Raw genomic sequence first — 10,405 nt, forward strand, 5'->3', positions numbered from 1 at the left:
AAGTGGAGGAAGTGGCCGAAGTGAACGAAGTGGACGAAGTGGTCGAAGTGGACGAAGTGGAGAAATGGACGAAGTGGACGCAGTGGACGCAGTGGACGAAGTGGACAAATTGGGCGAACTGGACGAAGTGGGCGAAATGGACGAAGTGGACGAAGTGGAGGAAGTAGGGGAAGCGGCGGAAGTTGAAGAAGTGGCCGAAGTTGACGAAGTGGAGGAAGTGGTCGAAGTGGAGGAAGTAGACGAAGTGGACGAAGTGCAGCAAGGGGACGAAGTGTAGGAAGTGGAGGAGGTGGAGGAAGATGAGGAAGTGCAGGAAGTTGAGGAAGTTGAGGAAGTTAAGGAAGTGGACGACGTGGAGGAAGTGGAGGAAATGGTCGAATTGGACGAAGTGCTAGAAGTGGAGGTACTGGAGCAAGTGGAGGAAATTGAAGAAGTGGACGAATATGAAGAAGTGGATGAAGTGGAGGAAGGGGACAAAGTGGAGGAAATGGAGGAAGTGGAGGAAGTGGATGAAGTAGAGGAAGTGGAGGAAGTGTGGAGGAAGTGGATGAAGTGGATGAAGTAGAGGAAGTGGAGGAAGTGGAGGAAATTGAGGAAGTGGACGAAGTGGAGGAGGTGGAAGAAGTGGAGGAAGTTGACGAAGTGGAGGTAGTGGCGGAAGAAGAGGAAGCTGACGAAGTGGACGAAGGGGACGAAGGGGACGAAGTGGAGAAACTGGAGGAAGTGGAGGAAGTGGACGAAGAGGAGGACGTGGGGGAAGTGGAGGAAATGGACAAAGTGGAGGAAGTGGAGGAAGTAGACGAAGTGGACGAAGTGGAGGAAGTTGAGGAAGCGAACGAAGTGGAGGAAGTGGATGAAGTTGAGGAAGCTGAGGAAGTGGACGAAGTGGAGGTGGTGGAAGAAGTGGAGGAAGTTGACGAAGTGGAGGAAGTGGAGGAAGTAGAGGAAGTTGATGAAGTGGACGAAGTGGACGAATTGGACGAAGTGGACGAAGGGGACGAATGGGACGAAGTGGAGGAAGTGGAGGAAGTGGAGGAAGTGGAGGAAGTTGACGAAGTGGACGAAGAGGACGAAGAGGACGAAGTAGACGTAGGGGACGAAGGGGACGAAGTGGACGAAGGGGACGAAGTAGTGAAAGTAGACGAAGTGGGCGAACTGAACGAAGTGGATGAAGGGGAAGAAGTGGAAGAAGTGGAGGAAGTGGAGGAAGCAGACCAAGTGAAGGAAGTGGAGGAAGTTGTGGAAGTTGAGGAAGTGGACGAAGTGGAGGCGGTGGAAGAAGTGGAGGAAGTTGACGAAGTGGAGGAAGTAGACGAAGTGGAGGAAGTGGAGGAAGGGGACGAAGTGTAGGAAGATGAGGAAGTGGAGGAAGATGAGGAAGTGCAGGAAGTTGAGGCAGTTGAGGAAGTTAAGGAAGTGAACGACGTGGAGGAAGTGGAGGAAGTGGAGGAAATGGACGAAGTCGACGAAGTGGTAGAAGTGGAGGTACTGGAGCAAGTGGACGAAGTGGTCGAAGTGGAAGAAGTGGAAGAAGTGGAGGAAGTGGAGGAAGTGGAGGAAGTTGAGGAACTTGAAGATGTTGACGAAGTGGACGATGTGGAAAAAGTGGAGGAATTGGAGGAAGTGGAGGAAATGGAGGAAGTGGACGAAGTGGTCGAAATGGAGCAAGTGGACGAAGTGGAAGCAGTGGAGGAAGTAGACGAAGTGTACGAAGTCGACCAAGTGGAAGAAGTGGTAGAAGTGAACGAAGGGCACGAAGTGGACGAAGTGGACGAAGAGGAAGAAATGGAGGAAGTGGACGAAGTTGAAGAAGTGGATGAAGTTGACGAAGTGGAGGAAGTGAACGAAGTTGAGTAAGTTGAGGAAGTGGACGAAGTGGAGGAACTGGACGAGGTTAAGGAAGTTGAGGAAGTGGACGAAGTGCAGGAAGTTTACGAAGTGGAGGAAGTGGAGGAAGTGCAAGAAGTTGACGAAGTGGAGGAAGTAGAGGAAGTCGAGGAGGTGGAGGAACTGGAAGGAGAGGAGGAAGTGCAGGAAGTGGTCGAAGTGGACGAAGTGGAGTAAGTAGAGGGAGGTTACGAAGGGGACGAAGTGGAGGGAGTGGAGGAAGTGGAAGAAGTGGACGAAGTGGGGGAAGTGGAGGAAGTGGAGGAACTGGCCGAAGTGAACGAAGTGGACGAAGTGGTCGAAGTGGACGAAGTGGAGAAATGGACGAAGTGGACGCAGTGGACGAAGTGGACAAATTGGGCGAACTAGACAAAGTAGGCGAACAGGACGAAGTGGACGAAGTGGAGGAAGTAGGGGAAGCGGAGGAAGTTGAAGAAGTGGCCGAAGTTGACGAAGTGGAGGAAGTGGTCGAAGTGGAGGAAGTAGACGAAGTGGACGAAGTGCAGCAAGGGGACGAAGTGTAGGAAGTGGAGGAAGTGGAGGAAGATGAGGAAGTGCAGGAAGTTGAGGAAGTTGAGGAAGTTAAGGAAGTGGACGACGTGGAGGAAGTGGAGGAAATGGTCGAATTGGACGAAGTGCTAGAAGTGGAGGTACTGGAGCAAGTGGAGGAAATTGAAGAAGTGGACGAATATGAAGAAGTGGAGGAAGTAGACGAAGTGGATGAAGTGGAGGAAGGGGACGAAGTGGAGGAAATGGAGGAAGTGGAGGAAGTGGATGAAGTAGAGGAAGTGGAGGAAGTGGAGGAAGTGGATGAAGTAGAGGAGGTGGAGGAAGTGGAGGAAATTGAGGAAGTGGACGAAGTGGAGGAGGTGGAAGAAGTGGAGGAAGTTGACGAAGTGGAGGTAGTGGCGGAAGAAGAGGAAGCTGACGAAGTGGACGAAGGGGACGAAGGGGACGAAGTGGAGAAACTGGAGGAAGTGGAGGAAGTGGACGAAGAGGAGGACGTGGAGGAAGTGGAGGAAATGGACAAAGTGGAGGAAGTGGAGGAAGTAGACGAAGTGGACGAAGTGGAGGAAGTGGAGGAAGTAGAGGAAGTTGATGAAGTGGACGAAGTGGACGAAGGGGACGAAGGGGACGAATGGGACGAAGTGGAGGAAGTGGAGGAAGTGGAGGAAGTGGAGGAAGTTGACGAAGTGGACGAAGAGGACGAAGAGGACGAAGTGGACGAAGTAGACGTAGGGGACGAAGGGGACGAAGTGGACGAAGTAGACGAAGGGGACGAAGTAGTGAAAGTAGACGAAGTGGGCGAACTGAATGAAGTGGATGAAGGGGAAGAAGTGGAAGAAGTGGAGGAAGTGGAGGAAGCAGACCAAGTGAAGGAAGTGGAGGAAATTGAGGAAGTTGAGGAAGTGGACGAAGTGGAGGCGGTAGAAGAAGTGGAGGAAGTTGACGAAGTGGAGGAAGATGACGAAGTGGACGAATTGGACGATGGGGACGAAGGGGACAAAGTGGAGGAAGTTGAAGAAGTAGACGAAGTGGGGGGAAGTGGAGGAAGTGGAGGAAATGGAGGAAGTGGAGGAAGTGGAGGAAATGGAGGAAGTGGAGGAAGTGGAGGAAGTGGTCGAAGTGGAGGATGTGGACGAAGATGACGAAGTGGACGAAGTGGAGGAAGTGGCCTAAGTGGAGGAAGTGAAGTGGAGGAGGTTGAGGAAGTTGAGGAAGTGGATGAAGTGGAGGAGGTGGAAGAAGTGGAGGAAGGTGACGAAGTGGAGGAAGTTGACGAAGTGGACGAAGGGGACGAAGGGGACGAAGAGGACAAAGGGGACGAAGTGGAGGAAGTTAAAGAAGTGGACGAAGTGGAGGAGGAAGTGGAAGAAGTAGAGGAAGTGGAGGAAGCGGAGGAAGTTGGGGAAGTTGAGGAAGTGGACGAAGTGGAGGAGGTGGAAGAAGTGGAGGAAGTTGACGAAGTGGAGGAAGTGGAGGAAGTTGACGAAGTGGACGAAGTGGATGAAGTGGGCGAAGTGGACGAAATGGACGAAGGGGACAAAGAGGACGAAGTGGAGGAAGTGGAGGAAGTTGACGAAGGGGACGAAGGGGACTAAGTGGTCACAGTGGACGAAGTGGACGAAGTGAACGAAGTAGACGAAGTGGAAGAGGTGGAAGAAGTGGAGGAGGTGGAGGAAGTGGAGGAAGTGGAGGAAATGCACGAAGTGGATGAAGTGGAGGTAGTGGACGAAGTGGTCGAAGTGGACGAAGTTGATGATGTTAACGAAGTGGACGAACTGGAGGAAGTGGACGAAGTGGACTAAGTGGAAGAAGTGGTCGAAGGTTACGAAGTGCTCGAAGTGGAAGAAGTGGAGGAAGTTGACGAAGTGGAGGAAGTGGAGGAAGTTGACGAAGTAGACGAAGTGGACGAAGGGGACGAAGTGGAGGAAGTGGAGGAAGTGGAGGAAGTGGAGGAAATGGAGGAAGTTGAAGAAGTTGATGAAGTGGACGAAGTGGAGAAAGTGGAGGAAGTCGAGGAAGTTGAGGAAATGGAGGAACTTGAAGAAGTAGACGCAGTGGAGGAAGTGGAGGAAATGGAGGAAGTTGAGGAAGCGGATGAAGTGGACGAAGGGGACGAAGTGGAGCAAGTGAAGGAAATAGAGGAAGTGGAGGAAGTGGAGGAAGTGGAAGAAGTTGAAGAAGTGGACGATGTGGACGAAGTGGTCGAAGTAGACGAAGTAGACGAAGTTGATGAAGTGGAAGAAGTGGAGGAAGTGGAGGAAATGGACGAAGTGGACGAAGTGGAAGAAGTGGATGTAGTGGAGGAAGTTGAGGAAGTGGACTAAGTTGACGAAGTGGAGGAAGTGGAAGAAGTTGAAGAAGTGGACGAAGTGGAGGAAAGGGACGAAATGGACGAAGTGGAGGAAAGGGACGAAGTTGACGAAGGGGACGAAGTGGACGCAGGGGACGAAGGGGACGAAGTGGACGAAGTGGACGAAGTGGACGAAGTGGACGAAGTAGACGAAGTGGATGAAGTGGAAGAAGTGGAGGAAGTGGAGGAAATGAACGAAGTGGACGAAGTGGAAGAAGTGGAGGTAGTGGAGGAAGTGGAGGAAGTGGAGGAAGTTGACGAAGTGGACGAAGTGTACGAAGTGGACGAAGCGGAGGAAGTGGAGGAAGTGGAGGAAATGGAAGAAGTGGACGATATGGTAGATGTGGACGAAGTGTAGGAAGTGGAGGATGTTGAAGAAGGGGACGAAGTGGAGGAAGTTGAGGAAGTGGACGAAGTGGATGAAGGGGACGAAATGGAGCAAGTGAAGGAAGTGAAGGAAGTTGAGGAAGTGGAAGAAGTTGAAGAAGTGGACGTGCGGGACGACGTGGACGATGTGGAGGAAGTGCAGGAAGTGGACGAAGTGGACGAAATTGACGAATGGGACGAAGCGGACGAAGTGGAGGAAGGGAACGAAGTGGACGAAGTGGTCGAAGTGAACGAAGTTGACGAAGTGGACAAAGAGGAAGAAGTGGAGGAAGTGGGGGAAGTGGAGGAAATGGACGAGTGGACAAAGTCTAAGAAGTGGAGGTAGTGGATGAAGTGGACGAAGTGGAGGAAGTTGAAGAAGTGGACGAAGTCGATGAAGTGGAGGAAGTGGAGGAAGTAGACGAAGTGGACGAAGTGGAGGAAGTTGAGGAAGTGAACGAAGTGGAGGAAGTGGAGGAAGTTGAAGAAGTGGACGAAGTTGACAAAGTGGAGGAAGTGGAGGAAATGGAAGAAGTGGACGATGTGGACGAAGTTTAAGAAGTGGAGGTAGTGGATGAAGTGGAGGAAGCGGAGGAAGTTGGAGAAGTGGAGGAAGTTGAGGAAGTGGAGGAAGTGGAGGAACTAGGGGAAGTAGACGAAGTGGACGAAGTGGACGAAGGGGACGAAGGGGACGAAGTGGACGAAGTGGACGAAGTGGACGAAGTGGACGAAGTGGACGAAGTGGACGAAGTGGACGAAGTGGACGAAGTGGACGAAGTGGACGAAGTGGACGAAGTTGAAGAAGTGGAGGAAGTGGAGGAAGTGGAGGAAGTGGAGGAAGTTGACGAAGTGGACGAGGTTGACGAAGTGCACGATGTGGAGGAAGTACACCAAGTGGAGGAAGTGGACGAAGTTGACGAAGTGGAGGAAGTGGACGAAGTTGACGATGTGCACGAAGTGGATGAAGTTGACAAAGTGGACGAAGTGGACGAAGTTGACAAAGTGGACGAAGTTGACAAAGTGGAGGAAGTTGAAGAAGTGAACGAAGTTGACGAAGTAGAGAAGTGGAGGAAGTGGACGAAGTGGACGAAGTGGACGAAGTGGATGAAGTGGACGAAGTGGACGAAGTGGACGAAGTTGAAGAAGTGGACGAAGTTGACGAAGTGGAGGAAGTGGACGAAGTGGAAGAAGTGGAGGAAGTGGAGGAAGTTGACGAAGTGGAAGAAGTGGACGAAGTGGATGAAGTGGCGTAAGTGTAGGAAGTGGAGGAAGTGGACGAAGTGGACGAAGTTGACGACGTGGAAGAAGTGGAGGAAGTGGACGAAGTTGACGAAGTGGAAGAAGTGGAGGAAGTGTAGGAGGTGGACGAAGTGGAGGAAGTGGACGAAGTGGAGGAAATGGGGGAAGTGGAGGAAGGGACGAAGTGGAGGAAGTCGACGAAGTTGATGAAGTGGATGAAGTGGAGGAAGTTGACGAAGAGGACGAACTCGAGGAAGTGGACAAAGTGGTCGAAGTGGTGGAAGTGAAGGAAGTGGAGGAAGTGGAGGAAGTAGAGGAACTAGACGAAGTGGACGAAGCGGAGGAAGTGGAGGAAGTAGACGAAGTGGTGGAAGTGAAGGTAGTGGAGGAAGTGGACGAAGCGGAGGAAGTGGAGGAAGTACACGAAGTGGACGAAGTGGAGGAAGTGGAGGAAGTTGACGAAGTGGACGATGTGGACGAAGTAGACGAAGAGGAGGAAGTGGACGAAGTTGAGGAAGTGTTGGAAGTGGAGGAAGTAGACGAAGTGGAGGAACTGGAGGAAGTGGAGGAAGTAGAGGAAGTTGACGAAGGTGACGAAGTGGAGGAAGTGGACGGAGTGGAGGAAATGGATGAAATGGAGGAAGCGGAGGAAGGGGAGGAAGTGGAGGAAGTTGACGAAGTGGAGGAAGTGGAGTAAGTCGAGGAAGTGGAGGAAGTTGAGCAAGTGGACGAACTGGAGGAAGAGGAGGAAGTTGACGAAGAGGAGGAAGTGGAGGAAGTGGAGGAAGTTGACGAAGTGGAGGAAGTGGAGGAGGTGGACGAAGTGGAGGAAGTGGAGGAAATGGAGGAAATTGTGGAAGGGGACGAAGTTGAGGAAGTTGACGAAGAGGAGGAAGTGGAGGAAGTGAGGAAGTGGAGGAAGTGGAGGAAGTGGAGGAAGTGGAGGAAATGGAGGAAGTGGAGGAAGTTGAGGAAGGGGACGAAGTTGAGGAAGTTGAGGAAGTGGAAGAAGTGGAGGAAGTGGACGAACTGGAGGAAATGGAGCAAGTTGAGGAACAGGAGGAAGTGGACGAAATGGACGAAATGGATGAACTGGACGAAGTTGAAGAAGTGGACGTAGTTGACGAAGTGGACGAATTGGAGGAAGTGGACGAACGGGTCAAAGTGGAGGAAGTGGACGGAGTGGACGAACTGGAGGAAGTGGATGAATTTGAAGAAGTGGAAGAAGTCGACGAAGAAGACGAAGGGGACATAGTGGAGAAAGTGGACGAAGTGGAGGAAGTGTAGGAAGTGGACGAAGTTGAGGAAGTGGAGAAAGGGCAAGAAATTGACGAAGTGGACGAAGTGGAGGGAGTGGAGGAAGTGGACGAAGTGGAAGAAATGGAGGAAGTGGAGGAACTGGAGGAAGTAGAGGAACTGGACGAAGTTGAGGAAGTTGAGGAAGGGGAGAAAGTGGAGGAAGTGGAGGAAGTGGACAAGTGGAGGAAGTGGAGGAAGTGAAGGAAGTTGAGGAAGTCGACTAAGTGGAGGAAGTGGAGGAAGTTGACGAAGTGGCAACGCGGACGAAGTGGACGAAGTGGATGAAGTAGAGGAAGTGGACGAAGTGGATGAAGAGGAGGAAGTGGACGAAGTTGAAGAAAGTTACGAATTGGAGGAAGTGGACGAACTGGATGAAGTGGACGACGTGGAGGAAGTGGAGGAAGTGGATGAAGTGGAGGAAGTGGACGAAGTGGAGGAAGTGGACGAAGAGGAGGAAGTGGACGAAGTTGAAGAAGTGGACGAAGTGACCAAGTGGACGAAGTGGACGAAATAGATGAAGTAGAGGAAGTGGAGGAAGTGGAGGAAGTGGATGAAGTGGAGGAAGTGGAGGAAGTGGAGGAAGTGGACGAAGAGGAGGAAGTGGACGAAGTTGAAGAAGTGGACGAAGTGACGAAGTGGACGAATTGGAGGAAGTGGACGAACTGGATGAAGTGGACGATGTGGAGGAAGTGGACGAAGTTGAAGAAGTGGAGCAAGGGGACGAAGTTGACGAAGTGGAGGAAGTGGAGGAAGTGGAGGGAGTGGAGGATGTGGACGAAGGGGACGAAGTGGAAGAAGTGGAGGAAGTGGACGAAGTGGAGGTAGTTGAGGAAGTGGAGGAACTGTAGGAAATGGAGGAAGTTGAGGAAGTGGAGGAAGTTGACGAAGAGGACGAAGTGCACGATGATGAGGAAGAATACGAAGTGGAGGGAGTGGAGGACGTGGACGAAGCTGACGAAGTAGAAGAAGTGGAGGAAGTTGCGGAAGTGGAGGAAGTGGACGAAGTGGAGGAAGTGGACGAAGTTGACGAAGTGGAGGAAGTGGACGTAGTTGACGAAGTGGAGAAAGTGGACGAAGTGGAGGAAGTGGACGTAGTGGACGAAGTGAAGGAAGCGGATGAAGAGGAGGAAGCGGAGGAAGTTGAGGAAGTGCAGGAAGTGGAGGAAGTGGAGGAAGTGGAGGAGGTTGAGGAAGTGGAGGAAGTTGAGGAAGTGCACGAAGTGGAGGAAGTGGAGGAAGTTGACGAAGAGGACGAAGTGGAGGAAGGGGACGAAGTGGTCGAAGTGGAGGAAGTGGATGGAGAGGAGGAAGTGGAGGAAGTGGAGGATGTGTAGAAGTGGAGGAAGTGGACGAAGTCGACGAAATGGGCGACGTGGAGGAAGTGGACGAACTAGACGATGTGGAGGAAGTTCAAGAAGTTGATGAAGTGGAGGAAGTTGACGAAGGGGACGAAGTGGAAGAAGTGGAGGAAGTGGAGGAAGTGGACAAAGTGGAAGTAGTTGAGGAAGTGGAGGAAGTGTAGGAAATGGAGGAAGTTGAGGAAGTGGAGGAAGTGGAGGAAGTGGAGGAAGTAGACGAAGTGGACGATGTTAACGAAGTGAAGGAAGTTGAGGAAGTGGACGAAGTGGAGGAAGTTGACGAAGAGGACGAAGTGGAGGAAGTGGACGAAATGGTCGAAGTGGAGGAAGTGGATGGAGAGGAGGAAGTGGAGGAAGTGGAGGATGTGTAGGAAGTGGAGGAAGTGGACGAAGTCGACGAAATGGACGACGTGGAGTAAGTGGGGGAAGTGGAGGAAGTGGAGGAAATGGAGGAAGTGGAGGAAGTGGTCGAAGTGGACGTAGTGGACGAACTTGACGAAGTGGGCGAAGTGGAGAAAGTGGACGAAGTGGACAAAGTGGAGGAAGTGGAGGAAAAGGACGAAGTTGACGAAGTGGTCGAAGTGAAAGAAGTGGACGAAATGGACGAAGTGGAAGAAGTGGAGGAAGTGGAGGAGGTGGAGGAAATGGAGGAAGTGGACGAAGTTTTCGAAGTGGACGATGACGAAGTTGAGGAAGTGGACGAAGTGGAAGAAGTGGACGAACCGGACGAAGGGGTCGAAATGGACGAAGTGGACGAAGTGGATGAAGGGGAGGAAGTGGACGAAGTTGACGAAGGGGACGAAGTGGACGAAGTAGACGAAGTGGACAATGTTAAGGAAGTGAAGGAAGTTGAGGAAGTGCACGAAGTGGAGGAAGTGGAGGAAGTTGACGAAGAGGACGAAGTGGACTAAGTGGAGGAAGTGGACGAAGGGGAAGAAGTGGACGAAGTGGAAGTAGTGCAAGAAGTGGGCAAAGTGGACGAAGTGGAGGAAGTGGACGAAGTTGACGAAGGGGACGAAGTGGATGAAGTGAGGGAAGTGGAGGAAGTGGAGGAAATGGAGGAAGTGGAGGAAGTGGTCGAAGTGGACGTAGTGGACGAAGTTGACGAAGTGGGCGAAGTGGAGAAAGTGGACGAAGTGGACAAAGTGGAGGAAGTGGAGGAAAAGGACGAAGTTGACGAAGTGGTCGAAGTGGACGAAATGGACGAAGTGGAAGAAGTGGAGGAAGTGGAGGAGGTGGAGGAAATGGAGGAAGTGGACGAAGTGTTCGAAGTGGACGACGACGACGTTGAGGAAGTGGACGAAGTGGAAGAAGTGGACGACCCGGACGAAGGGTTCGAAATGGACAAAGTGGACGAAGTGGATGAAGGGGAGGAAGTGGACGAAGTTGACGAAGGGGA

Source organism: Vigna umbellata, chromosome 9 (assembly GCF_029865625.1).
Source record: "Vigna umbellata cultivar VRB3 chromosome 9, Vumbellata_1.0, whole genome shotgun sequence".
NCBI lineage: Eukaryota > Viridiplantae > Streptophyta > Magnoliopsida > Fabales > Fabaceae > Vigna > Vigna umbellata.